General features: G+C 44.1%; 1 long non-coding RNA gene across 2 annotated transcripts; it reads right to left on the bottom strand.

Annotated features, from left to right (window-relative positions):
• Window positions 1-73: 73 nt before the first annotated feature.
• On the bottom strand, window positions 74-27,888 carry LOC112660898 (uncharacterized). Of its 2 annotated transcripts, none has more exons than XR_003137297.3 (4): window positions 27,770-27,888; window positions 26,457-26,624; window positions 22,681-22,758; window positions 74-324 (listed from the first exon to the last, which is right to left on the bottom strand). It is a non-coding gene; the product is annotated as an uncharacterized LOC112660898 (long non-coding RNA). The 2 variants fall into 2 exon arrangements; XR_003137296.3 differs by lacking the exon at window positions 74-324 and adding an exon at window positions 16,336-17,822.

Here is a 27,888-nt window from a genome sequence, read left to right as displayed (position 1 = left end):
TGTTCAATCTCAGCACAATCTGTTTCTCTTTTGTTAATGAAACTTTTTTTTTTTTTAATCAAGTCAATGATGACCTCTTGGCTATAGAATGCCAAGAATGCTTTTGAATCCTTCTATTCCCTGGCCTTTGATAACAGTAGACAGGTGACTACCCATGCAGCTTGTGGATACATGTTATCTGCCAGCATACTTGAAGATCAAGGACATATAAGAAGGTTCACATTGGGGCGCCTGGGGGCTCGGTCGGTTAAGCATCCAACTCTTGATCTCAGCTCAGGTGTTGAAGATCTCAGGGTCTTGACTCTATGGTGGTGGTGGAGCCCACTTTAAAAAAAAAGAAAAAGAAGGTTCAGGTGATTTCTGTTTAACAGTTGTCTCCTCTAGGCTTCTATTTGCCCCTGGCTCTTTTTCTACCTCCCTGCTTTTCCTATCCCAATGTTTGCTGACTTCTCTTTTACCCTCTGTGTAAAGGTTGGTTTTCCCTGAAATTCCATAATTAACACTTGTTTTCACTCCCTCCTCCTCCTGTAGGCAGTCTATGGCACATGACCTGTGCAGTTGCAAAAGTCAGGTGTTCCAAAGGCCTCTGCTGTTGGATCAATGCTCTGCTGTCACCATCTTGAAATTCCTCGTTTTTGAACAGAAACCTCTGTCTTCTCGTTTTGCACTGGTTCCCACAAATTAAGTAACCTGTCCTACTCCAGGTGATCTCATCCACAACCAAGAATGCCAGCACCACCCATTACTGATGAACTTCCTAGGTGTTTATACCTAGTATGGAATACTACTAACTTCCTGCTCTGAGAAATGCATCATCAAATTCTAACTTCTTTTAACTTCTTATTAGCCATGGTGTGTGTGATGTATTCTAGCCTTCTGGTTTTCTGCCCCAAATGCTTTTACTCTTTCTTCCTGCAGGTAAAGCCACAGTTTTCCTCAGGAAGCAGTCTTGGGTCTGTTTCAGCAAATGAATAAGAGCTTGATTGTGTCCCTGAAATGCTACAGCAAAGAGTAAGGCTTGGGTGACACTGGCTTGGAAAATGTTCAAATAGGTTGTATTAATCTGTCCCCTTTAGAACTGTGGGAAAATCTTTACAATGCCTCTGTGAAATGTCTGCTGAGCAAAATCCATCAGCATGGATTAGTTGCAAAATGTGGTGCCAAGTAACTGAACAGGTAACAATGACAGGAAATTACTTTGCTTCTGTTTTTTTAAAAAAGATTTTATTTATTTATTCATGAGACACACAAAGAGAGAGGCAGAGACATAGGCAGAGACATAGGCAGAGGGAGAAGCAGGCTCCATGCAGGAAGCACTATGTGGGACTCGATCCCAGGACCTGGGGATCATAACCTGAGCCGAAGACAGATGACAACCACTGAGCCACCCAGGTGCCCCAGCATGAAGTTATTTGATTAAAACTAATAGGATACTCAAAAATCTCTCCTGAATAATGATCTTTAAAAAGGATGGTTAGGTTGAGGCCATCTTGATGACAAAGTCACTTATAGAATCAAATGTCTTTTGAGATTGCTTTTGGTCAACTTGAGCATATAGGAGGACATTGCTTTGATGTTTCTATGGCAGTGAGTATAGGTCTCGCTCATCAGAGGGTGATTTCATATTATTAAAAAGGAAGTAAACTAGAAGGGAGTGGAACATAGCCTTGTCATATGCCATTGCTGATTGATACCTGGAACCAAAAGTCTGTTCTTGCCAACTCTGGCTTTTGCAATGGCATTAAAATTCAGGATCTGTATTAGCATGAAAAAAATGACACCCACCCCTTTCCTGGTATCAGAGCCAACGGGTGAGGAAAAGTCATTAAAGACTGCATTACCTTGTATTGTTCTTTTCACATTTCTCTACAAGTTGATAGAAAGCTTAATGATGACCAATGGTAAAATAGTTATTCTTAAAAGATTCTTGTTCCTCAAATACAATGTGATAAGCCCAAACCTAAAGGATTTGTTGTTGTTGTTGTTTGTTTGTTTTGTGTTGTTTTTTGAGAAGCAAGTTAGCATAATAATTTGAAGAAAAGTAAGGGCTATTAGGGTTAAGGAATCCCAGTAACCGCTCTTTTCTCCTTGCCCCTGGAATGTTATCCCAGAAAACAGCCTCTTCATCTCTATCCCAAATGCTCCTTTTTGTTATAAGCAGTCTGGAATTGTGATGGTACCAAAGAAAGACAAAAAACAAACAGACAAAACAACAACAACAAACCAACAAAACCCTCCGGTTCTCTTCTTCAAAGTCCTTGCCTGTGTCTCCCACATATCCTGTCACTTTCCCACACCAACCCTGACTCCAAAGGCCTGTACTGGTCCCAATCTCCTTTCTGTTTGGTGGTCCTGATCTCTGTTATCTTGGCAATAACTTAAGGGAGACTAAAAGAATCTTAATTTTTATTTTCTTGCAGGACTGGATCATAATGAAAGAGCAGACACTTCAACAGCTCTCAGCCCACATGAAGAATGGAAACTGACACAGATTTTACGGGTGGCATCCTCGCCCAGCTTAGAATCGTATCTGCGATTCTCTCCTATTGCATATTCTTCCTCAATGGCACGTCTCATATCCAGTTAGAGAATTGGTGCCACTATCAGGAGGCAAAAGATGAGGACTTAGATATTTATTTTCCGGGCTCCCCACAGGCATTCTCACCGTCTTCTCTCTTCTCTCGGGCTATTGGCATCTAGAGATCCAGAACACCACCTGTTGGAACCAAAGGCACTGATACTGCCAGGCACTCCAGACACCTCGGAGCTGAATATGCTCTCCAAGTTCATGCCTATCCTTCCCTGATGCCTGGAATCCATATAACAAAATAAAAAGGGTATGTCAGGTCACCTAAACCCTCTACAACGCATGTAGAAGAGGAGCCACCATCTCATTGTGCCCTAATCACATACCAAAGCAACTCCAGCTCCATCAGATAGAGGAGTCCATTTAGATAAGGAAAACTCAGGATGTGAGAGACATTTTTTCCATCACGAAAGCTTTTTATGACATCTTCATGAGTAAACGTTACATAGAAAAGGTGTTCTCTATCATCAAGGCTTATTCTCAGAGACCATGGGAGGAGAGGAGGCTCCAGCCAAGGCTGGCTTTAAAAGCATCTGCACCACAAGCGGCATGCCTCGTGAAGCAAACTGTCACCATGGTTTTGTCCCAGGCCTTGACCATACTTGAAAGGAAGAAAGAGGGGAAGAAAGGATGTCAGGAAAAGTGAACAAAGGGAGGGATGCCTGGGTGGCTCAGTGGTTGAGCGTCTGCCTTTGGCTCAGGTTGTGATCCCAGGGTCCTGGGATCGAGTCCTGCATCAGGCTCCCCATAGGGAGTCTGCTTCTCCCTCTGCCTATGTCTCTGCCTCTCTGTGTGTGTGTCTCTCATAAATAAATAAATAAACTTTTTAAAAAAAAATGTGAATGAAGGGAGCAGAAAGGGAGGAAGGGCTTGGGAAGCACTCAGACTTGCAGTCTCTGAACAGGTTTAATTCTGAGATCCAGCACCAGAGATGCCCACAATCTCACCCCCAGTGAGCAGCCAGTGGGGGCTGCTCGTGTGCACACGACCAGCAAATCTGTCTCCTTCGCGCATGCTTCACTGAGATAAGCAATCACCATCCCCACTTCAGCGACTGTACTTACTTTCTCTACAAAAATATAACCCCTCATTAAGATCACAACATAATTTTAACGAAATGTTAATTGCTACTTTTGTTTAACTAACAACCCTTAAAGAAATAGACAATTTAGAGTTAGTTTGGATCAAGGTAAATATTGTTTTGATTCCCAAGGTAGCCAAAGGGCGGAGCATTTAGACCATCACTTTTATGGCTCCAGCGCCACCCAGCTCTGCACACAGGCCCCCAGGCTTCTGCACCCCAGCCCTCTCCATTCCTCACCGGTTCTGACCAGGGCATCGCAAGTGCACTGAGCCCCTGAACCTGGGGCACATGTATTTCATCTAACTTGCATCTTTCTTCACATTTCTGACTTCTCGACCGCATGTGCCTGGTTTCTGATCCGTAACCCTAGTCCTGCTGAATGCTGCAACCTGTCTGGTTGAGGCTCTGCTAGTTTGCCTGGCTCTAGCTAGTCTCCCTTCTAAGGAGGCTTAATTCTGTTCCCTGAACCCACAGCCACTGGCCGAGGTCCTCCCTCAGAACCCTAAGAACATTACCTGACTGAGAGGGAGCACCATCCTTCTCCAGCTGACGTTGCTTTGATCCATCTGCTGGATTGAACGGCCTGAAATTCCAGTCCCAACTCCCCACGCCCCGCTAGGTACTGCAGGTCAGACTGGCCACCCCAGGGGCCAGTCCCATCACTGACTTGACCTTGCGATCATTGTGGTACCTGGTCTTTTCTTCCTCAGTCTTCCTGCCTCAAGGGCCTTAGAGGTGTTATCCTGAAGCACAGCCAGGCTTGCCCAAGCTATGAAAATATCTCAGAAAATGACACAATGTGTTATTAGGCAGATGGTTTGTCAACATTCATAAAATACTGCATTCTTATCCTAGCACTGTCCTCCCACCAGTTCAGAAATAAGATCCAAAACAATAAGGAACCGGGAAGGTCTCTCTTTACTTGGTTAAAAAATGAAATAGAATAAAATTGAATGAGAATGTATGCAGAATGCTGTCAAGAGCTAGAGACAATCATTAAGAACTTAGTCAAATATTAGGTTATTCATGATCTCCTCTCATTATGTATATATCACATATATCTCACATATACATCACACACATATACATATATACACACGTACATAATACATGTATGGTCTGTTTCTCACTCTCTTTTTTTAAGATTTTATTTATTTATTCATGAGACACACACACACACACAGAGGCAGAGACACAGGCAGAGGGAGAAGCAGGCTCCATGCAGGGAGCCCGATGCGGGACTCCATCCAGGACCCCGGGAATCCCTGAGCCCAAGGCAGATGCTCAACCACTGAGCCACCCAGGCGTCCCTGTACAGTCTGTTCCTCATCATGATTAGCATTACAAAATATGAAGTATATTAAAAATCAGTTTCTAGGGGCACCTGTGTGGCTTCCTTGGTTAAGTGTCTGCCTTCAGCTCGGGTCATGATCCCAGGATCCTGGGATGGAGCCCGAGTTGGGCTCCTTGCTCAGCGGGGAGTCTGCTTCTCCCTCTCCCTCTGCGTTTGCTCTCTCTCTCTCTCTCTCAAGTAAATAAAATCGTTTTAAAAATCAGTTTCTATAGGCCTAGTAGTACTGTGAGTGAAGTTACAAATGCCTGCAAGTGGCCAGGTGCCAGCTAGGATCTAAATCCACCCCACCCACCGGGCACTCTTACTCTGCCCTCTGTCCAGAGTAGAGTAGAAGAGCTCTCTCCTTCTTCCTGGACAGCCTCATAATGGGGGCAGGGGGTGTACTGCACTGGCTCCCCCAAGACTGACGCATCTCAGCTGGAATGCAGTGACAAGGGGTAAGCCCGGAAGCCTCCTCTCTTCCCCTGCTTTATCAGTCCTCCCTGCACACTGTAAAGCCCAAGGGGACTGGACGGTCCAGGTCTCTGTTCACACAAGGTTGTGTTAAGAGGACCAGCCCTTTCCTCCCAACACTGCTGAACACATTTAGACAAACAGAACAATTTTTAAACAAAGTTAGAGCAAGGTCTCCTCGCACCTTGGAAAAGCTGTTTGGCCTTTGGGTGAGTCATTCCACCCACTGTGAAGTGGGCGGTTATAATAAACAGCACCTGCCTCCAGAGGCCCCTGCTAGGCTTTGCTGGCTGTTACGTTGTTTCTGTTGCCTCAGCATGTGTGTATCTTGTGCTTTGCTAAAGAGCAGATCTGCACATCTGAGTCACCAGTATGCGGGTGAGAAAAATATATGCAAACCATGTCTTCCTAGCTTGGCAATTAACTAATTAATTGAGAGCCAGGGTAAACAGTTGAGTCTAACATCTAAACTGCATTAATTACTGTTTATAGAACTCCAGGAAAAGCCTATGGGGAAAGGTACAGTCTAAGTGGAGGGCGGTGTGATTACAGTTGTGGCTGTCGGCGTGGGGAGGGAGGCCTGCGGTAGCTCTGCCAGGGCGCCCAGCTTCCTTGGGTCCCTGGCTCTGCCAGCCACTCATTTCGGTATTTTAAAGGAAGCTGCTTCATTTATAAATTGAATTCAATAAGCAAAATCATTGAAATACTTAAGATTCTTTGAAAGAGGCTTGGGATAACGAGAAGCTAGAAATGCATTAATTAGCACTCATGGTATATGGATGAGGATGGTTTAAACAAATGTCACATGTTAATGTTCGGTCAAGGGGTATCCTTTAAAGTAGTCACTCTGGATGGCTTTGCGGTTATTCAGTTCAATGCAATAAATATTTATTGAACACCAACTGGGCTAGACACTTAAGGGAATAAAAAAGATGAAAAAAATTACTCATTTGCAAGGAAGCTGCAATTTGTGGAGCTGACACATGAATGCAAACAACTAAGACCCTGAGATAAGTGCTAGAAAGTGCTAGAATCAAAGGTTCAGAAAAGATACTAAGATTGCCAAGCAGAAAGGTTAGTAACGAGTTTGGCTGGGACATCAGGGAGGGTTTGGGGAAAGACTTGTCCTTTGATAAAAGCTTAGAAAGCTGGTAATGTTTTGGGAGGAGGAGTTGGGGGGAGGAGTAGGATGTAAAATGCATTCAAAGTAGAGGCAACAGTAGATACCTGGAAGGCCCATCAGGGTACCCTAGTTTTCCTCCCTTCTCCCCTTCCCTTCTCATTTAAATCTTTCCCACCTTGAAATGATGATTGACATCCCACAGCTTCCTTTGTTTAGAGACTGTATGTTTACCTAGGGTGTGGACTGCAATATACAAACAATTTGCAATCTACAAGGCAAGGCAAGTGGTTGGAGGTAGAACCCGAAGTACTAATATGTAGGTGGGTTAGACAGAAGCTGCAAGTATAGCCAGGCAAAGGATCAAGTCTATATAACTAACTCATCCCCTTAGGTTTTCATTCAACACACATGTGTTTGGTGTCTACTATGTTCTTAGCATTATACTAGCCCTTGGGAGGTATAAAGAAAAGTAACAAATGGTCTCTGCCCTCAAGAACCTGTAGACAAGCAAAAGGGAGCCTCTAGAGAGGCAAAAGTGGGCAAACATATACATGAGCAGGACAGCAGATGAGGTAGGAATGACTAGATCATAGCAGGGACACACTGGTGGGAGGGGAGACATTTATGGACAGACAGGTACACAGGATTTAAGTAAGTGACAGATGGCATGGAATGACACAGTTGAGCTCTGCAGCCCTATCAGAAGTGGTGTTTCCAAGTGAATGTGTGATCAGTCATGGCCCACAGCTGTGGTTAATGGGATGTGGGCATGCTGAGACTCTGGTCAGGACAGATTTTAAGCCTGATATTCTTAAAGTTTATGTTCAGCATTCATTCATGAGAGACAGGAAGAAGTTTATTTTGCCTCAGTAAGGATTTTTTATATAGAAATACGTTAATTTACTAACCAATACACTTTGAGTGACTAAAACAGAATCAACAATCTCAATACAGTTGGCAAGACTTTCCCCACTTTCCTACAAATGGATTCTTAGATTTATTTTGTCTTTTAAAAAAATATTTTATTTATTTGAGATAGAGAGAACATGAGCAGGAAAGAGGAGTAGAGGGAGAGGGAGAAGCAGAGCCCCCCCCCCCCCCACCAAGCAAGGAGGCTCGATGCAGGGCTTGATTCCAGGATCCTGAGTTCGTGACCTGAGCCAAAGGCAGACACCCAACCTACTGAGCCACCCAGGCATCCCTCTTAGACTTATTTTGATCTGAGTTCTTCTTGGGAGGCTCATTGAATAGTTGAACATATACGTATGATTCCCATCAGCGGTACAAAGGACCAACTTATATTTCAGCACGTAGGTAAGAAGCCATGTATGAAAACCTTAATTAATAAGCATCATCATCTAAATTTATCTCTATGGTAGTCTCTTCCTGGTGCAGATCTGCCTCTGAGGAGTGGTCCAGCTGGCCCTGCCTGAGAACAATTCCTATCCCCGAAGAAAGCAGAAACATATGTGCAAGTTATCTGCCCTGTCACCCCGTGAGGACAGTTTAGCATTCTGAGCACCCAAAGTAGATAAGTCTTCAGAGTACGTGGCCAGTTCACACCTTACCTTTGGAGCAGGTTTGACAGGAGAAATTGGAGAAGGTGTGAACACCCTCTGGTCCCACAGGGAGTGCTGATGGGACAGAACAGCACAGGCCAGAACGAAAAGATAGCCTGGGTCTCCCTCATTCTTTCAGTTGGATGGAGCCTAAACATAGGACCTTAGGTATCAGGACCTCTTTATTTTCAGACAAACACACCAAAAACCTCTCTATCCAGATCAATGCTGGGTCTTAAAAAAGAGTCACCTTCAGAAGTTCTCTAGTTAATTTCAAAAATATATATATATAATTTGAAACTCTCCACGTGGAATAGACATTAAAACCTATGTCACCTTCTTTTGACCATTCTCAGTGAAGTTAGACTCTGACATTAAGTTAAAGAAGTGCAAAGTAGTGGGGGTGCTTACTAGGGGCCCTGATGTTTACCTGACATGGGGCACCCGAGTTACAGCAGGAGGAGCTAAGACACTGGCCAGTGCCAGAATGTGCTATAATACAAGGTTAAAAAGATGGCATAGGAGGAAATTGGCAATTCCTTCTGGCCAGAGTCATCAGAGATTTTTATGAAAGACTTTCTCTTTGAAAAACGCTTTGAATACTGGCAATGATTTCTTCCTCTTTTTCTTCGAGGGAGTGGGTCTTGAAAAGCAAAAATGAGATTCTTGGCCACATGGAGAAGGGAAGAAAATATCTGGGGAGAAAATCAAGGAGGGCAAGTTTTTTTTTTTTCCTTTACTTTCTGTGGTGGGAATAACTTTAGCAAAACAGAGCAAGTGGCTGCCTCAGGACTGTGATGAAAATCATTACTATGGTGCTAGGGACGTGTATCAATGCCAAAGGCACCTAGAGAATTGAGCCTCAGTGTGGGTAGGAGGCTACTCTCATAGTGGAGATCAGTTCAACCAAAATTGTATAAATCAATTTAATTCATTACTGAAGTTTCTCATCAAATATTAGAGGATGTTCCATGTATTTTACTTAGGAAAACACCTAACAATCTGTAGTCCCATAGAGACCAGCCCTCCTCCCCTAGAACCTTCTTTCCTTCTGTTTTCTTCCTACCTTCAAGCTCTACCCTTGAATAACTGACCTCAGGTCTATGTTTGGGGGTCAGTGGCTGGGCTGAGAAGAGTTGCCCTTTCGCCTGCTATGGCAAGTCACACATTGTTTTTGGTCAGTGCCCTGACAGCCCAGACACAGCCACAAGGGTCCCTCCCCACTGTGGGTCTAATATGGGCATCAGTGACCTCTGCTTTGTTTACCATTTCCTATGGAAGACTCCAGCTAGCCTGGAAGGTCTTGGCATCTGTGTGTTGCCTGGAAGTGGCATTTGGAGAACATACAACTGATATACCCTGCTTTTGCAAAGAAAAACAGAAAACTCATTATTTTCTATTTCTTTTAAACTAAGGTATAGGTGTGAGACCCAGGCTTCACCAATCAGACCCACTTGCCCAAGATTTTATTTGGGCATGAGAGTAGGGATATGCTATAGATCCATTTCCCTAGTTTATGCAGAGGCAGAGCCATCAAGCTTTTGAAGGTGGGATTGTTGATGAGATCGTGACCCTTAGGCAGAAGTAGGATCAGTGAATCAAATGAGTTCATTACTGAAGTTTCTCACCAAATATTGAAGGACATTTAATTCATTTTACTCAGAAAAGCACCTGATAATCTCCTTCTGCCATTTCTCTTTCTCTATCTCACATAGATGGCAATGCCAACTTAACGCATTCCTGTCTCAACGTTCTGCCCCAAATTCTCTCTCCATTCATCCAAGTAGCACCGACTTCACTTCTTACGCCCACCACACGCCATTTGGCTCTATTCCATCTTCCTCCACCATAACCCCTTGCCATTTTCAGTGTGAGCCCAGTCAAGCCAGTCTAGATTCCTTTCGGTTCTCTTCTTATAGAATCCTATTCTATAATTAAAATGCCCAGGAAAAGCATCCTATGTGATTTTGCAGAAGCCAAATGAAAAAAGTTTTATCCAATCCAACCAAAGGCCACAGAGATCAGTACTTTGTGCAAATTTATAAGATGGTCATAGACTAGACTGGAATTCAGGGTTTTGGCTGGTTAGTCCCGAGCACCCTGTGCCATGTCATACCTCTCTGCAGTGGCCCTGGAGGCTGGTGTGCCTTGGAGTTCTCCACACAACCATGGACCAGACCAAGGTGTCCTCAGCTTCCAGAGACAGATTGGGTTGAAAACTCTCAGAGTAGTATGGCCATGCACAATTGTGTGTAATCTAAAGAATTCTATAGAATAATGTAGTTTGGTGGATATAGGGAGTGCTGAGTGCTGAGCACTGTCCATAGAGGAACCAGGATGAACTTTTCTCTGGTGGAGTCCTCAGTGTGACCTGAAAATACTTGCACAGGAAAAGTCCCCAAAAGTCCCAATAGAATCATCCAGGAGTCTCTGGCACCTGCACGTTCCCTTCAGTCTCCACATTTTAGGTATTCATTGCCTCACCCTGGACTGTTGGCGTGTCTCCCTGACATGTCTATTGCTTTCCGGTTTCCCCCACCTATTATACACACAGCCACCAGAGTAATCTTTGTAAAGTTGGATCACTGATCACTTAGAAATCTTTTAGCCCACCAAAGGACACCTACGGTTTTGAAGCCCCTTGTATATTTGTCCCAACCTAGATGACCTGACATCTCTGCCCCTTCTCCAAATTATACATTCTATGAAATTGCTAAAGTGCCAGTTTTCAAACTTTACATTCTGAACTCACAACTACTTTATAAAGAATAATGTGACTTCTGGGTATTTATCTTAAGCATGTAAAAGTACTCAGAAAGAGCAGAAAATAAGTTCCATGTTTTTCTCATTGACATAGTCCACGTTTCTAAAACAGGACTGGGAACATAGGCGATGTTTAATAAATATTTATTATAGAATGAAATATGGGCAGTACTGGTTGTGTAAAAGGTATTATTGAATGGCTGTAGCAACTGGAGGCTGTATGGAAGCATACACATAAAGTGTTCGGTTTTGCGTGCATATGTCTGGTTGGTAATACAACTTTATTTCAGAAGCTCAAGAAGTCAGAAGGCAGTATATTTATTTATGCATTCATCCACTCATTCATGAATTCAATCAATTTATTCAGCATTGACTATAGAAATGGTCCTAAATTTTATACATCTCCATTTGAAAAAAATCAGATTAAGCTTTATATTGATCCAGAGAAAGCCACTTAAAAAACTTTAAAATAATTGGTAAAAGTAGCTCTTCTGGGATATACATAACTCTTTACACTACATGCCAAACTTAGTGGCTTCAGTGAAAGGAACTAAAAACCCAGGAGTTAATGTCTATACTCTAGATGTTCAGTGAGAACCAACATCAGATATGGACAATTTTTTAAAAGATTTTATTTATTTATTCATGAGAGACACAGAGACAGAGGCAGAGACATAGGCAGAGGGAGAAGCAGTCTCCTGCCCAATGCAGGACTCGATCCCAGGAACCCAGGATCATGACCAGAGATGAAAGCAGACACTCAACCACTGAGCCAGCCAGGTGCCCCAGATATGGACAAATTAATCACATCCATGATTTTCAAAGTTCCGAAAGTTCTATCCTATTTGCCATTAAGAGATTAAAAATTCACAGGAAAATGTATTGGCTTACCTGTTCATTGAGGAATAGTCATCAAATGTCTGCTATGGGCTGGCAAAAAGATGACTAAGACACAATCCTCATCCTCAAGAGGCTCCCTGTGATAGGGACAGCACATGAACAGATCTTCGGACAGTGTAAAAACCATGAGGGAGACAGAGTGCTCTCAGAATCAGAGCTGGGACACAATTTGTTTCCACTAATTATAAGATTTGCTTCCAATTGGGAAAACTGGATAACCACCTGCAAAAGAACGAGACTGGACTTTTTCTTTACACCATACACAGATATCATCAACTCAATATTGATTAAAAACTTAAGTGTAAAGACCTGCAACTGAAAGAGAAAATAGGGAAAAATCTTCATGACACTGGTCTTGGCAATGATTTCACGGACATGATGCCAAAACCACAGGCAACAAAAACAAAAATAAACAAGTGGGACTACATCAATCCAAAAAGCTTCTGTGCAGCCAAGGAAACAATCATAGAGTGAAAAGACAACCTAAGGACTAGGAGAAAATATTTGCAAACTGTTTACCTGTTAAGGAGTTAATATCCAAAATACATAAGGAGGTCCTACAACTCAATACTAAAAACTCTAATAGGCTGATTAAAAATGAGCTAAGGGCTTGAAAAGATGTTTCTCCAACAAAGACATACAAATGGCCAACAAGGATATGAAAAAAATAAATGCTTGGGACACCTGAGTGGCTCAGTGGTTGAGCATCTGCCTTTGGTTCAGGTCATGATCCTGGAGTCCTGGGATCGAGTCCTGTATCAGGCTCCCTGTGGGGAGCCTGTTTCTCCCTCTGCCTGTGTCTCTGCCTCTCTCTGTCTCTCATGAATAAAAATAAATAAAATCTTTAAAAAAATAAATAAATGCTCAACATCACTAATCATTAGGGAAATGGACATCAAAATCAAAACCACAGTGAGGTATTACCTCACACTTGTCAGGGTGGCTACTATCGACAGAAGAAAAGACACTTAGGTACTGTGAGGATGTGAGGAAATTGGAACCCTCATGCACTGCTAGTGGGAAAGCGAAATGGTGCAGCCACTGTGGAAAACAATACTGAAATTCCTCAAAATATTAGAAACAGAACTACCATATGATCCAGCAATGTCTTCTCTGTATGTTTATCCAAAAGAATGGAAATCAGGATCTCAAAGAGATAGCACTCCAGTGTTCATTGCAGCTCTACTCACAGGAGCCAAGATATGGAAACCACCTGAATTTTCACTGACTGATGAATGGATAGAGAAAATGTGGTAAGCACGCACGTGGGAATATCGTTCAGCTATAACAGAGAAGGAAACTCTGCCACATGTGACAACGTGGAAGAAGCTTGAGGAAGTGATGCTAGGTGAAATAAGCCAGTCTTAGAAAGACCGATACTGCATGATTCTGCTTATATGATGCATTTAGATGGTCAAATTCATAGAATCAAAGAGTGGAATAGTGATTGTCAGGAGCTGGAAGGATGGGGAAATGAGGAGAAAAAGTTTCAGTTTATAAGATGAATGAGCTCTAGAGGCTGCTCTAAAACATGATGGCTACAGCCAATACTGATATACGCTTAAAATTCGCTAGGAGGATGGAACTCATGCTCCATGCTCTCATCACAATAAAAATTTTAGAAATTAATTTTTTAAAACCCCGTTTTAAAAAATTCTTTTTTGAAAAAAAAAAAGCTCCTCTTTCTTATTTTTCTCTTGGCTGCCAGGAAGTTCAGTCAAGGTCTATGCCAGTTGCCTCCTCTTTGCTCTAGGTTTCTGGGATTCCCATTCTCCCCACTCCATTCATTACTCAGAGCTGAAACCACACATGTCACTTAAACCCTTTTATTGTACTTGTGCTTTTAACATTTGGGGAAATGGACAGGGCATAAATGGAAAATAAATGAATTCTTCCCAGAAGCATAACAGTGAGGAAGGCATTAGAGCCCAGGCTCCCTGTTTATCAAATTTGTGGCTCAGAGAGAAGCGCTCTTGCAGGAAACTGAATTGGTCAGAACTCTGAAAATCCAGAGCTTCTTCTGGAGACTTCCAGTGATATTTGCTTTATGAGTTGGAAGTGGGAGTGGAGTCAGGTGGGTGGGATATGCAAGGAACATCTTTATTGTGCTGGTGCAGTTGAGGGGGGTGCGAAGACAGGAATCGCAGAAAGTACCTTGCTTCCTTTGGAAACCTGCCTGCCTCTCCTCTATGCTGTTGGACTCTGTTGGCCTCCCAGCACCCTGTAAGTGTTTTAGGGGCTGGGATCATGCCTTTTTTTTTAAGATTATTTATTTATTTGAGAGAGATTGAGAGATTAAGAGAGAGAGCGCGAGAGAGAGAGCAGGCAGTGGGGCAGGGGGAGAAGGAGAGAGAGAAACTGAAGCAGATTTTGTGCTGAGTGCAGAGCCCAATGTGGGGCTCCATCCCAGCACCCTGAGATCATAACCTGAGCCAAAATCAAGAGTCAGATGCTTATGTGACTGAGCCACCCAGGTGCCCCCAGGACCATGCCTTTTGCCCTTGTGATCCCAGCACCCAGCACAATGCCCGATTTAAGGGGCACATATAATAAATGAACAGACATGAAACATTTCTTGTGAGCTTTGGCTTCAAGTCACTGAAGGAATGGCAATGGTGTTATTTAAAAATGGAGAAGCTTGGGGAAGAACAGGTGCACAGGTCAAGGGACAATGGAGAGTTTAGTTCACAGTGTTGAGCGTGAGGGGCAGGCGGTCCAGGTAGAAATGTCTACCAGCACATAGAAACTCCCTACAGACTCTATGTGTCTCAGTGTTCTCATCCGTACAATGATATCCTAATACAACCTCTCTCATGGGGTTATCGAGAAGGTCAGAAAAGACGATGTTAAGTAAAGTGTTTGTCACAGTGGTTGGTTCATCGAAAGCACTAAGCGTTAGCTAAGAAACATGCTACAGGGCTAATGTCGATCTCTTTCTCCACATATTTCATTTCATACTTGCTTAGTAAGTCTTGCTAATTTTCCCATAATCTATATAGCTGTGTCTGTTTCTCCCTTTCTACTTGTCTCTCACTTATTCAGACCCTCTTCCAATTTCAGAAAATGTATCTCAGTCTCCCCAGCTCTGTCAGACTTAGTGCCGCCAGATGTCCAGCCTAGAGCATTCCCAGACGCCTCCTCTCCACTGGCACTCGTGACCTGCAGCAGCTCCCGCTGGGCACTGTAAAAAGTCAAAGTCAACTTGGTGCCCTAGGCCTGGCTTTACCCACTTTTCCAACCTGATATGCAAAGCCCATGATTTCTAGCCTTACCCAGACTAGGCTCTGCTGGCAGCAGCTACAGAGGACATCCCCTTCACTCACCCCAACTTAGTCACTCATTTATGCATGCTACTGAAACTGCCCTGAGCTCGGGAGCCTCGTGGGCTCTGCTAGCTTCTAGCTGCAGACTCCATGCAGGGTACCCAGCCCCTCCAATGTCAGCTTGCTTATCTTTCAAGATGAGGGAAGTAATGCCCTATGAGTATTTTGGTGTGACTGCAAATAAGCTAAGTGAAAGGGTCTGGCACACAGGAGGAGCTATAAACAAATCTTTTCTAAATAGCTTGCTGTTCACGTGTCTCAGGCCTGCTGGGAACCCACAAGCCTTCCCCCTCCCTCTTGCATTAAGGAGAGGGCAGCAAGCATCACATCCAAACAGTAGAGATGACATGACATTCAGGCCTCATGTTCAGCATTGCTCCGGGGGCTGGCGTTTCTTCCTGAGGGAGTGACAAAGACCTGCCTTGGCAACTGCCTCCCCAAGGAGCACAGGTAGGTGTGAGGTTGGGAGGTCTAAAGTTGATGACCTAGTCCAGTCTTTTCTCATTTTGAGAAAGCAAAAGGCTGGGTCCTGGAACATGGAGTTTATCCTGGTCATGGAGTGAACAAGAACCATATTTCTCATGTTCCGAACCCAGCCCTCATCTGCATCACCAAACTTTCTCAGGGCAACTGGGTGGTTCAGTGGTTGAGCATCTGCCTTCAGCTCAGGGCATGATCCTGGGGTCCTAGGATTGGAGTCCCACACTGGGCTCCCTGTGTGGAGCCTGCTTCTCCCTCTGCCTGGGTCTCTGCCTCTCTCTCTGTGTGTCTCATGAATAAATAAATAAAATCTTTAAAAAAGTGCTTTCTCATTATACAGGGTTTGTTCCCCTTTTAAAGTATTCAGTTAAAGATGTTTTAAGAGAGACTGTTCTATTTATCTTTGAGGCCCTAGCACTGGGTGCTAGGTACTTGTTAAATGTGTGATGAGTGAAGGAAGGAAGGAAATGGACTTCTGTCCCAGTGGACTGGGCCCTCCAGGGCTTCCCAGGGCCCCCTCAGAGGGATTCCCTGTTGTGCTGATGCAATGACAGGGTGTTCCAAAGCCTCTTCCCCTCTATGAACTGGGATGCACAAGAGGCACCAGAGCTTCTCATCAGACCTCCATACGAGGTCGTCAGAGCACCACAGAAGGCTCCAATGGGAACACCAGCCCAATGCTCCCCCAAATTAGACACTATTCTTTTTTTTTAAAAAAAGATTTTATTTACTCATGAGAGACACACAGAGAGAGGCAGAGACATAGGCAGAGGGAGAAGCAGGCTCCCTGTGGGGAGCCCGATGAGAGACTCCATCCTGGGACCCCGGAATCATGACTTGGGCCAAGGGCAGGCTCAACCACTAAGCCACCCAGGTGCCCCAGACACTATTCTTATGATGCCTGTGAGCAGCTTACTTGGGGGAACAGCTCTTGACAAGAGATGTTCAAGAAGGGAAAGCTGCTCCTTGGCAGAGACCCGATCCTAATTGCAGGGAAGGGCTTGTCACCATTGGCTGCCTTTTCCAGGACTCCATAGTGGCAACCAGATGTCCCAGCCATATGCTGATTTTTCTGACTTCTGAAAATAAAAGATTGTCCCACCTCAAAGAAACCAAGTGTCCAGGTGGCCTAGTTGCAAGACTTCTTGATGCTAATCGTCTCTTGCTTGGGACATCACTGCAATGCATTTCTAAATAGGATACAAACCCTTAGGAAAAGCTGACCCCAGAAATAAAGAACATTTATTTTGGCTGGCAAGTGGAGTGCTGGCTCTGGGGACCCATGTTCTCCTCTGATCCTGACTTCCTTCCTTAGGAAGCCTGATGTTGCCATTTGATAACCTGTCCCAGAGAGCGTCATTAGAACCTGGGCTTACTGATGATGTTCCATTCTCCCTGAACACATACTCCGTCAAAGTCACCTCCACTAATGCAGAACAAAGAGGAAATGGCAGCTGTGCTGTCCCAGGCTTCCCTGGGGGCCACTGTCCCTGAGTCACTGCTGGCGACCAGGTCTGCTCTGATGCCGGTCCTTGTCAGCCCTATGCTTCTTTCAGGGCTGTGACTCAGCTCGGTGGCAGCACCAGTGGCTGGAAGGCAGCATTTGCTAAGCCCTGCTTCCCACCAACGTCGCCTGCCTCTGAGCCCAGGTGCAGACCTGTGCACAGCCCCGGGGCCCCGAAGCTGGCCGTGCGCTTGTGGCGTCTTTTGAGGAGCAATAGGAAGGTCTTGGTCCCTGTCAGATGTCATTTGCCCAAATTCCCTTTTGACAACTCACTCTTTCAATACTCCCCTGCCCTCTTGCCAGACTAAATGTCAACCGGAGGTTATCCAATAGAGTGACTAGTATTTCAGGTTGTTCCGATCTTTTCTATACAGCTGTCTGGGTGCTTCCTCCAGGCCTCTCACACACAAGGAGGAACCTACTTAATTTCCCTCAGGACCAGCCCTTCGTATCCTTAAAAATAGCATTCAATTTTTTAAATGACTCAGAATCCATGTGCGAAGGTCATTCACTGCACAGTGAAGGCAGCTTCTTCTGGCGGAAGGCTCACTTGGGAGACGGCATCTGGGCTCACCCAGCTCGTCGGTGGAGAGATCTGACCTCTGAGAGGATCATCCCCTCAGCAGAGACTGGGTTCTGCTTTCTGCTCTGTCACTTCACTATTTTTTCTCAGATGCACATCCAGATTGTTCCTGGAGCAGAAGGGGACAGAGCAGTGTGTTACTCATCGACCCCTAAACACACAGGCCATCTGCAGGCTGTGGCACTGTCCCATCTCTGCACCTCTGCTCACTCTGCTTTTGTCCTGTCACTTCCTCGTGGCACCTTTTTTAAAAAAAGACTTATTTATTTATTTGAGAGAGAGAGAGAGAGAGTCAGCACAAGCAGGGGGAGGGGCAGAGGGAGAAGGAGAAGCAGACTTCCTGCTGAGCAGGGAGACCGACATGGGGCTCAATCCCAGGACCCTGGGATCATGACCTGAGCTGAAATCAAGAGTCAGATGCTCAACTGACTGAACCAGCCAGGTGTCCCTTCCCTGTGGTGCCTTTAGAGGCAGGGAGGAACGTGGCCAGATCCTTCAGATTATCACCAAACCAGGAACCCCAAACAATCCAACAGAATTATGCCAGGCTGCCTTCTCTCCTTGTCCACTCGTCTTTTCCATGTGCTCAGATCCTGCATCTCATTGGTTCTGAGCAGTTTGGAGTTTGGGATTCAGTTCTGTGACTTCAAGGTTGCTCCCTCCCTCATTAGCTCTCCATCTAGATGCCTAGGGATTGACCCTGGAGCCCCCTTTGTCTGCCAGGCTGGTTTTGTCAGTCACAAGTGATGTTCTGCTGCTCACCCCAGGGGACACCACTTCCTTTCTGACCTACTCTGCCTTCTGGGAAGCTGATAAAGCAAGAACTCTCCTCCTTCATATCTTAAAATTCTACCCAACTTTCAAAGAAAAACTCTGCTTCCATGTGTGAACAAATCACTCCACATATCAGTAACTCATTTATATTTCTGTCCTGTTATTTACCCACCCCCCAAATAGTATAAGTTCTAGTTTGAGATGTGGATCTCTCTGAGCACAAACTTTTATTTGCTTTTTTCCCCCCTCCAGCAGCCTTTACTCTGCAGGAGAGCTAGAGGTGACCCAGTAAAGTAACCATTGAGTTGGAACAAGGTAGTCCACCGAGCAGGAAATTAAAAAAAACATACTCTGATTTCCTCACTTTAAATAAGTTTCTAACTTTTGGTGATATGACTATATGTGAAAAACCTCTACTTTCAGAGGGATGAGAATCAGAAGTATTAAGCTTATCATCCCAACCTTGTTTTTCCAATGGCAAGCATATTTAGGTTTCACTTTTCTCAACATTTTTTAAAAGGTTATTTAAGGGAGAGAGCTGAGGGTGAGGGGCAGAGGGAGAGGGACAAGCAGACTCGCCGCTGAGCAGGGAGCCCACGAAAGACTTGATCTCAGGACCCTGAGATTATGACCCGAGCCAAAGGCAGACACTTAACCAACTGAGCCACCAGGCACCCCTACTCTTCTCATCTTTTTTCTTATTTTTAAAGATTTTATTTGTTTATTCATGAGAGACACACAGAGAGAGGCAGAGACATAGGCAGAGGGAGAAGCAGGCTCCCTCCAGGGACCCTGTTGCGGGACTTAATCCTGGGGCCCTAGGATCACGACCTGAGCCAAAGGCAGATGCTCAACCACTGAGCCACCCAGGTGCTTCTACTTTTCTCATCCTGAACACAGCCTACACTGGTGTGTGTGCAAGTGTGTTATCTGTGCTCAGTGCTTCACAAGATATACTGGTGATCTCAGGGTCTTTAAATCTTTGGGCAGCACTCTAATCCCCATCACCTTGAAGGCTTACAGAACTCACTCCTGCTTTCAGTCAGGAATCTGTATCACATTGCATTTCTCCTTTTGGATGGAAATGAATGTTAATCAATGTAAAGGAAATTATAACCTTTTGAATTTCAGGCTATCACATGACTCTCTAGGCTGAAATCTCCTACAAAGGAAAATTATTGCTCAGGTGACAATTGCCAGGCCTACTCACTCCATTCACAGACCATTACAAAAAAAGTTGTTTTTACCTGTATTCATATATCTTCTATGCAGCAATCATGCAGGTTTTATGTGCCATTAGCTCCAAGAAGTGATGTTTAATTTTGTTAAAAGTAGTGATGGGTTTTGCCGCCCAAAGAATTGAAGGCAAAAGATTAGAGAATGCTAGCAAATGTATTATTATTTTAAGCAGCCGACTATGCATCAACCATCAGTAGGCTGATTAAGAACTTTTGTGCTACATCTCCCAACTTGTGAAAAGACTCTGTGGTCAAAGAAGCTTAGGAAATGCTAAATATTGATGTCTTACCCTTGGAACATTGCAGTGAAGTTTTAAATATGTATGCTAAGTTTATATAAAAGATGGAAAATCCCGCAGGTGAAGACACTGAGTTAATTTCATTTAATCGGGTATTTTCCCAAGCTTGGTTAGTCCAGGTAATGCATTATGATCTCAGGGAAGGCAGTCCTCTTAGTATATGTTGGGATTTGTTGCCCGGTGAATAGCCTCTTGGTGAATTAGAGAACCCCATACCTCTCTCTTCAGTAGGCAAGGCGTGTTTATTACTCCAGTAGAAGATAATAGCTCATGACAGATAAGCCTCCTAAGAGCAGACAAATTGATTGGTTCGTATTTAGGCTTTTTCTCAACTTCAAAAGGCCCAAGCCATAAGCAGCAGCACTTACTCAATCTGCTTCCAATTTGCACATTCTAAACACAATCTGGCTTTCAGGTAAAGGGATGATAAAAATTTTTTTTCCATAGAACTCTGCCTTTTATAAATGTCTTCAATTTTCTGGCTCCAGATAAATCAGAAATATCCCAAGAATAACTGTCTTGTGAGAAGTTTGGGTTTTTCATTATCGTCTCTGAGAAAACATCCTACGACTTGACTCCCAAGTTGACAGAGATTCAAGTTGGTTTAATTCCATCTATTCAGTCCTAATTCCAACATGGGAAAAGAGAATTAGGGAGAATGGAAGTGTTCTGAATAACATCTGGGTAGCAGAGAAAGAAGGAAGGGATCAGATTTAACTGTGCTATCGAGGAATTGATGCAGGAGACCTCGCGAGAGTAAATCATGCCTTTTGGTCACGTCTGCTTATGGTGAAATGGAAGAGGACTGGGGAATCACCCAAGGCTGGTCCCTTCCAGGCTCTGAGCACCAGGGTGGAGTAGGAGGAGCCTATTTTCTTCTGACCACTGTTTGCATCTGGTAACTTGAAATTCCTCCCACGATATCAGCCCCATCCAACTGCCCTCATCCTCTCTCACTTCGCATGGCCCTTTCTTAATCAAAACCAGCTTGTGGAAAAAGTGCTTTCAAACTACGGTTTGCATGCCTGATAAAGTTGAGGACTTTATCCTTTCTAGGAGTCTTCGTGAATAAATAGAAAGCATCTCCTAAGATTTCCCAGCTGGCCCAGCCATGGCCCAGTCTCAGCTGTTTACAGTGAGCACCCAGGCATTTTCATTCAGGCCTCTCCTTTAGTAATAACTTTTAATAAGATTGATCCTGTATTACTGTTTCTCTAGGTGGTAGGCACTGTGCTGAGTGTTTTCTGTTACTTAATTCTCTCAGTAACCTATGAAGTTGAGTAGTCACTCCATTTTAAAAATGAGAGTACAGTCTGAGAGTGGTTAATTCCTAACTGATGAGTGCCAGAGCTGGGATCCACACTGAGTAAGGTTCTGTCACTCTCCAAAGTGTGTGCTTTTGATGATGATTCCACATACACTCTGCAGGAGCCCAGCCCGCCTAGGTGTTGGTGGTTCTCACCTAGTAGCTGGAACAGATGGTGAGTGAATACAGAGGCTCACTGACCCCCTCAAGTCACCCACATGGGTCAGCCTCTTGGGCTCTCTCCATCCAGAGTCTTCTCAGTACACAAGATTGCTGTCAACCCCTGCCATCGAATCTCTGAAATCTGGGGTGACAGATCACAGCTTTCCCTTCCACTCTGGAATCTCTTCCTTCCTGGTCTCCTCTCCCAGGATGGTACCCTTGCTTCTGAGCACCTGCTTCCTGACACTTCTTCTTCTTTAAAAATTTTTATTTATTTGAGAGAGAGAGAGAACAGGGGGTGAAGCAGAGGGAGTGGGAGAAAGAGAGAATCTCTAGTAGACTCTGTGCTGAGCACAGAGCCCAACTTGGGGTTTGATCCCAGGAGCCTGAGATCATGACCTGAACCAAAACCAAGAGTTGGACACTTAACCAACTGAGCCACCCAGGTGCCCCTATCTGCCCTTCTTTTCCTCATGAGAACCATTCCTCACATTCATCTTTGGCTAGAGGAACGTAATAGGAAAAAATACTTTTAATAGAGGTTGTCTCAGTATTTCCTCAAATCACATCATACATGTGTATATGTGTGAATGTATATACATATACATACTTACATGATACACACATATAAATCTCTCTGTGACTGCACATATATATGTGCACATTCACTCACACACACACACACACACACACACTATATATATATACATATATATATATATCACTCAACGGTGGATGAATAGAACTTTCCTTGCCATTCAATTACCCCGAACAGTGTTCCAGTGATATTTCCTAGAGAATGAGGAGACGTTGGCTGATATTCATACTGTGACAGTCACATTATTCTGCTTCACCCACAGTATGCAACAGACTTCTGAATAGTTAAGTAACTGGCTGAAAACTCTTACTGCCCCACTGCAGTCTGCATAAAGAAGTCAGTTCAACCAACGGCAGCACTCAAAAAATTCAGCATCCAATAAATATTTCTAGAACACCTAGCAGGTAACAGGCATTGGGAAGGATCTTCCCAGGGAAGGCAAAGTTGAAAATACGTGGTTCCTTGCCTCAGTGAGCTTATCTCTGTAAGATGGCAGAGGAGCAAAGCATTACAATGTAATCAGAACTTGGCTCCCCAGTGTCTGAGGGTCTGTATAAGGGCAGTGGTCACAGAAAAGACTATTCACTTACTTATGAGTTGAAATTGGTTTTCTCTTTTGTCTTTTTAAAGTTCACAAACGCTTGGTTTCCCAAACTGGATATGAAGCCCTGGAGGAGAAAAGAATTCAGGTTTTTGAGCTCCCATGCTCTCTGTTAGCTTTTAGCTCAGTCACCTACCCACAGCCAAGTGCTAAGTCCTAAGGCAGGCTACCTCTGTGTTGCATAAGGAACAATATTGAGACGCCTCCCAGAGGTGCTCTAAGGACAAGCTAATAGAAATGAGGCCAAAGTATTTTGTCAGTAAAAGTTTAAGAGACCTGCAGAAATCCTTTGCCACAAACTAATGGAGGAAAAATGGGCCAGGCTTCTAGAACAGCTTTCAGATCACCATGAAACTCTTTGGTTTGAGAAAGTATGAAAACCCATCAGAAGACACTGGCCACATCAATCAGTGACCAAGGAACCACAAAGTGAATACTGGAGAAACCAGAACTGCAGAAGGACACACTGCCTTTGGCTAGAGGAGACTGGCTACAGGCTGGTTCTCACTGCCGGTGTTTGAGAACTAATCAAAGGGTCAGGATGCTTGGACGGAGCTTTGCTTACAGCACCCTTAGGTGGAGAGGTGAGCTCTTTGTCTAGCCAACACTCACTTGGCTCCCCAAAAGCAAACATAGACTCAAAAGACCAAGGTCTCTTGGGATGTATGGTCAGCTCCACTTGGCAACAATTGGGGGCAGTCTTCCCCAAATTAAGATTCCACTTCTACTAATCTCCACATAAGCCAACAGCACGTTGTTACAGAACCCTGACTAAAGACACCTTCGTTGACTGGGATCCTTGACAAAGTTGAATAAAAGGGAGCTGATGTCACTGGTATGAAGCCGACCACAGCTCTGAACCTCAGAAACCTATTCTGGCATCTACTTTAAAGAACCATTTAATTGTTTTCATGAAAATCTTAATAAATACATAAGTAATAATCCATGGAAGGAGAGACCTATAAATCATGTTTGTGAAAGGATATCATTTAACCTCATGGATTCTATGGACGTTCTATGCACCCTGCCTCAGAATTCTTTAAATGATACAAAAGGGTTGTATCATTTCCTATGAGTCAAAATTCCTGTCCTTTCTTTGCCCATAATTTGCTTTTAACCTCGCTATGTTGTAATTTTCTATTCACCTGCATTTATCTTCCACAAGATTGAATTTCTGGAGGGCAGAAAATGTGTCTTGTTCAGCACCTGCTTCCCAGCTTGGCACACACAAGATGGTGCTCCAGCTTTGATTGGATGAATGAATAAGCGGTAGTATGTTTAGATGATAAAGGTACGGTCTTGAGATTGTCATAAGGTTCTCAGGTAAGCCAAGACAGCTTTTGATTGTAATTATCTTTCCCATGAGGGAGTTCTTATGCTCCTAAATTGTGTTTATAGGGATCCCTGGGTGGCACAGCGGTTGGGCGCCTGCCTTTGGCTCAGGGCGCGATCCTGGAGACCCGGGATCGAGTCCCACATCGGGCTCCCGGTGCATGGAGCCTGTTTCTCCCTCTGCCTGTGTCTCTGCCTCTCTCTCTCTCTCTTTGTGACTATCATAAATTTAAAAAAAAATTGCGTTTATAGTCAATGAGCTATGGATGTTCTCACCATCAGAAATGCTCACTATGCATGGGCTTCTCTTTATATTCTGGACAATGAATTTACAACCTGATGTAAATTCCAGTCTTCTTATCTCATTTCAAAAGAAAAAGGGAAGCTTTAGTCCTGTTTTGCAGAAAATTAGGCTATTTCCCCTTCACCTTGTGCCATCAACTTTGGATTGAGTCAAGTGCCACCTAGCTGGGTCCCAAGCTTCAGACCTCTTCTTCCTTTGGAAACTCAGCTGAGGAGGCTTGAGCCTCACATAAAGCTTCTAAGAATCTTGCACATGTGCTAAATTATTTGCAGTTAGGTCCTGGATCTCCAAGCTGGCACGTGAACAAACAGGGCTCCTGCTCATTATGGCATAAGAACACTTTGGAGAGTAGGAAGCCAGGCATGTAGTGATGAGCTTCGCATAAAGTTGAACATAAACTATTTTGTGCATGCATTTCTGGTTTTCCAAAGTTTCCCCTTCCGTCTCCCCTGACTAGATAGAATCCCAAAGATCTCCTTCTGTTCACATTGTCACCTTTGGTTAGTGTCTAGCTTGCACTTTCAAATTAGAAAGAGAATCAACTCACACAGGAATGGATTTCCTCTAACCTGAAAAAATAAAGCAAATCACTTTTCATCCTCAGAATGTCTCTGTCAAGTGAGAATGACATGGATATGGCATGAATGAGATCAAGAGTTGTGGTTTCAGATGTAAATACTTGCTAATAACTATATTACCTTGGAGGATCACAAGGTCAAAATTGTCAGCTTTAAAGGCTTGTTGCATCATTAAATCTGGGCTGGGAAACAAACAAAAGAACTAGTCTCATTAGAATTGTGCCCAACAGGGTTTTCTCAGATGTGTTTCGGTTGTTTGTGGTGTGATTAGGGAAGAAGTTTGGAAATACAGGAAGAAGGGAACAAAGCCTTCATGATTTAGTGAATTTTTCATATTTGTTACTTGGAACCTGTAATAGTCAAGATAGGGTTGTGCACAGTACTGTAATGGATAATCCCCAAATCTCAGGGGTCTAAAGCCACAGAAGTCTATTTCTGTTTCTACCACATGTCCATCACTGACTAGCAGGGACCTTTTCTCTTCATAATTGTAAGGGACCCAGGCTGATGCGGGCTTTATCATTTCATGACCGCCAGCTTCACAGAGTTTCTATGTTGCCTGGGGCAAGGTCACTGCTGCTCCTATGCTGTTAGCCATAGTGAATCACTCAGCCATATTCAGTCTCAAGGGAGGTGGAGATATGTACCCAGATGTGAGCTCGGGGTGGGATTTAATCCCCAAATCCTGTCTCAGGCAGCCTTTCCTATCCTGAGCCAAGTTTAAAATACTCATGTGGCACAGGAAGAAACAAAAAGAAATGCAACCTTTTTTTTAATCTGATCTGGACTTGAATAACCATATTTACAATAGAGAGTTAAAAATGCCTCTACAAAGGACTCAAGTCTAAGGTCTGTGGAAGAATATGTTTGACAAGAATTTATTAACATGGTGCCTCCAAAGAGTCAAGAATATACTCTATGAGAAAGCATGTTGGTGATAGCTCACCCTAAGGTGTTGGTAAATGTTCAGACTTTATCTCAATAAAATGTGTGTGTAAGATTTACAATGCAGAGTTTCTGAGTGTTTTAGTGTGAAAAACTTGCATTAGGTTTAAAGTGTAGTTAGTTTGTAAGGTTGCTACTTGAACACATGTTGGTCCCTTTCAGGCCTTCAGTGAACCCCTTTAAAATGTCATGCTGCTGTCTGGAGAGCCTTGTGGGCTCAATCAGTTGGGCATCTGACTTGATTTCAGCTCAGGTCATGATCTCAGGGTCCTGGGATTGAGCCCACAAGGCTCAATTCTCACTCTCTCCCTCTACCCACCATTCCCACTCCCAATCTCTTTTTCTAAAATAAGTAAAAAATCTTTTTAAAACCTAAATATAAAGGGGCTCCTGGGTGACTCAGTTGGTTTTGCGTCTGCCTTTGGCTCAGGTCATGATCTCAGAGTCCTGGGATTGAGCGCCATGTCGAGGACCCTGCTTAGTGGGGAGTCTGCTTTTCCTTCTCCCTCTGCCTGCTGCTCCCCCTCCTTGTGCTCTCTCTCTCATAGATAAATAAAATATTTTAAAAATTTAAATACAAATTAAATATCACAGTGCTGTACTCACTTGGGCTGAAGTAATCATTGAAAATGATACAGAGAAAATTGCCCGGAGCAAGGATGACATGCAAACTCCTGAAGCAGTGCTTTTTCCAGGTAGGAGGAGATGAAAAATACTCTGTGGCTGGATGGTGGTAATGGTCACACAACAATGGGAATATACTTGATGCCACTGCTTTAATGGTTAAAATGGTAAATTTTATGTTACATATATTTTACCACAATAAAGATATCATGTTAAACTGGTAATATTTTGGATGTATTCAGTTAAAGTATTATTAGCATTTTAGAAAGTTGTAGTGCTGGTTAAACACAGCTGGGACAGACATCTGCCCTATGAAAGACCAAAATCATAACACTTTATTTTGAGCATCCAATGAATGACAAGTACAGGTGTAATGATTACAGACGCAGTAGCTCACTTATGCCGTATAAGAACACTGATGGAGTTATTAATCTCCCCATTTTACAAATGAAGAAACAGAGCTCTAAGGAAGTAGACTGGTCCAAGGTTACATGGCTGATCGGGACAGGTCCAGGATCAAACCCAGGCAGGCTGACTCTCAAGCTCTTTGTTGTTGCCCAGTCCCCAGCAAGGCAAGTTGAGGCTCCCATTGGGAGCAGCAAGCAGCAGCCATGAATTCAGGACTAGCACATGGGCTGGTGACCTGCATGCCCCTGAGCTCTGCTTGGTTACCATGGCAGGCATCCCAGCCATATCTTTGGAAATGGAGGATGGACGAAAAGAACAGGGAAACACTCATGACCAAGCCAAAGATTTAGGGACTTTTTTCTGTTGTTTGCTTACTTCTTTACTGGAGGAATGCTACTGTCCACAGCTACACATCACTGAACACATGCAGTGATCTCTCAGGTGAGTTCCTGGGAAACCCATCTGTGGGGGCTTTGGGACTCACTCCTTGCAGACAGAGTTGGCAAGCAGCCTGTGGAGTAAGAGTCCCAGGCAGGGCAGCTCACCATGGGCTAGGGAGTGAGTCTATCCAATGCACTCAGTTTGGTGATGATCACAGCTAAACCTTGACCTTTGGCTAACTGTGGTGGTGATAATAAAGTCATTGGTGAGCAACCGAAGTTCCATCAGGAGGGTTGGGGCTGAGAGAACACACATCTACCCTCACCCACCTCCTCCCCATACCAACCCACACCCCTTCATCACCCAGTCTCTCCTTCCTTATTCGCACCTACACCCCCTTCCTTGGCTATTCCCTCCCCATGCCCACCTGCACTCCCCAAGTCCCTGATTTTGGAGTTCTAAGCCAGCTCTGCTGGGCAGTTGGGTGTCATCTGATGAACACTCACCCTCCCCTGGACAGCCTCCTCTGCTGCTGCTTCTGCTTCCACCTGCCTGTGTGCAGACTCTGCCCATGTATTTCTTCATTTCATCCTCACAGAATCGTGGAGGTGCAGTAACTATGACA

Source organism: Canis lupus, chromosome 4 (assembly GCF_003254725.2).
Source record: "Canis lupus dingo isolate Sandy chromosome 4, ASM325472v2, whole genome shotgun sequence".
Classification (NCBI taxonomy): domain Eukaryota; kingdom Metazoa; phylum Chordata; class Mammalia; order Carnivora; family Canidae; genus Canis; species Canis lupus.
This window is presented reverse-complemented; position numbering and strand designations above follow the sequence as displayed.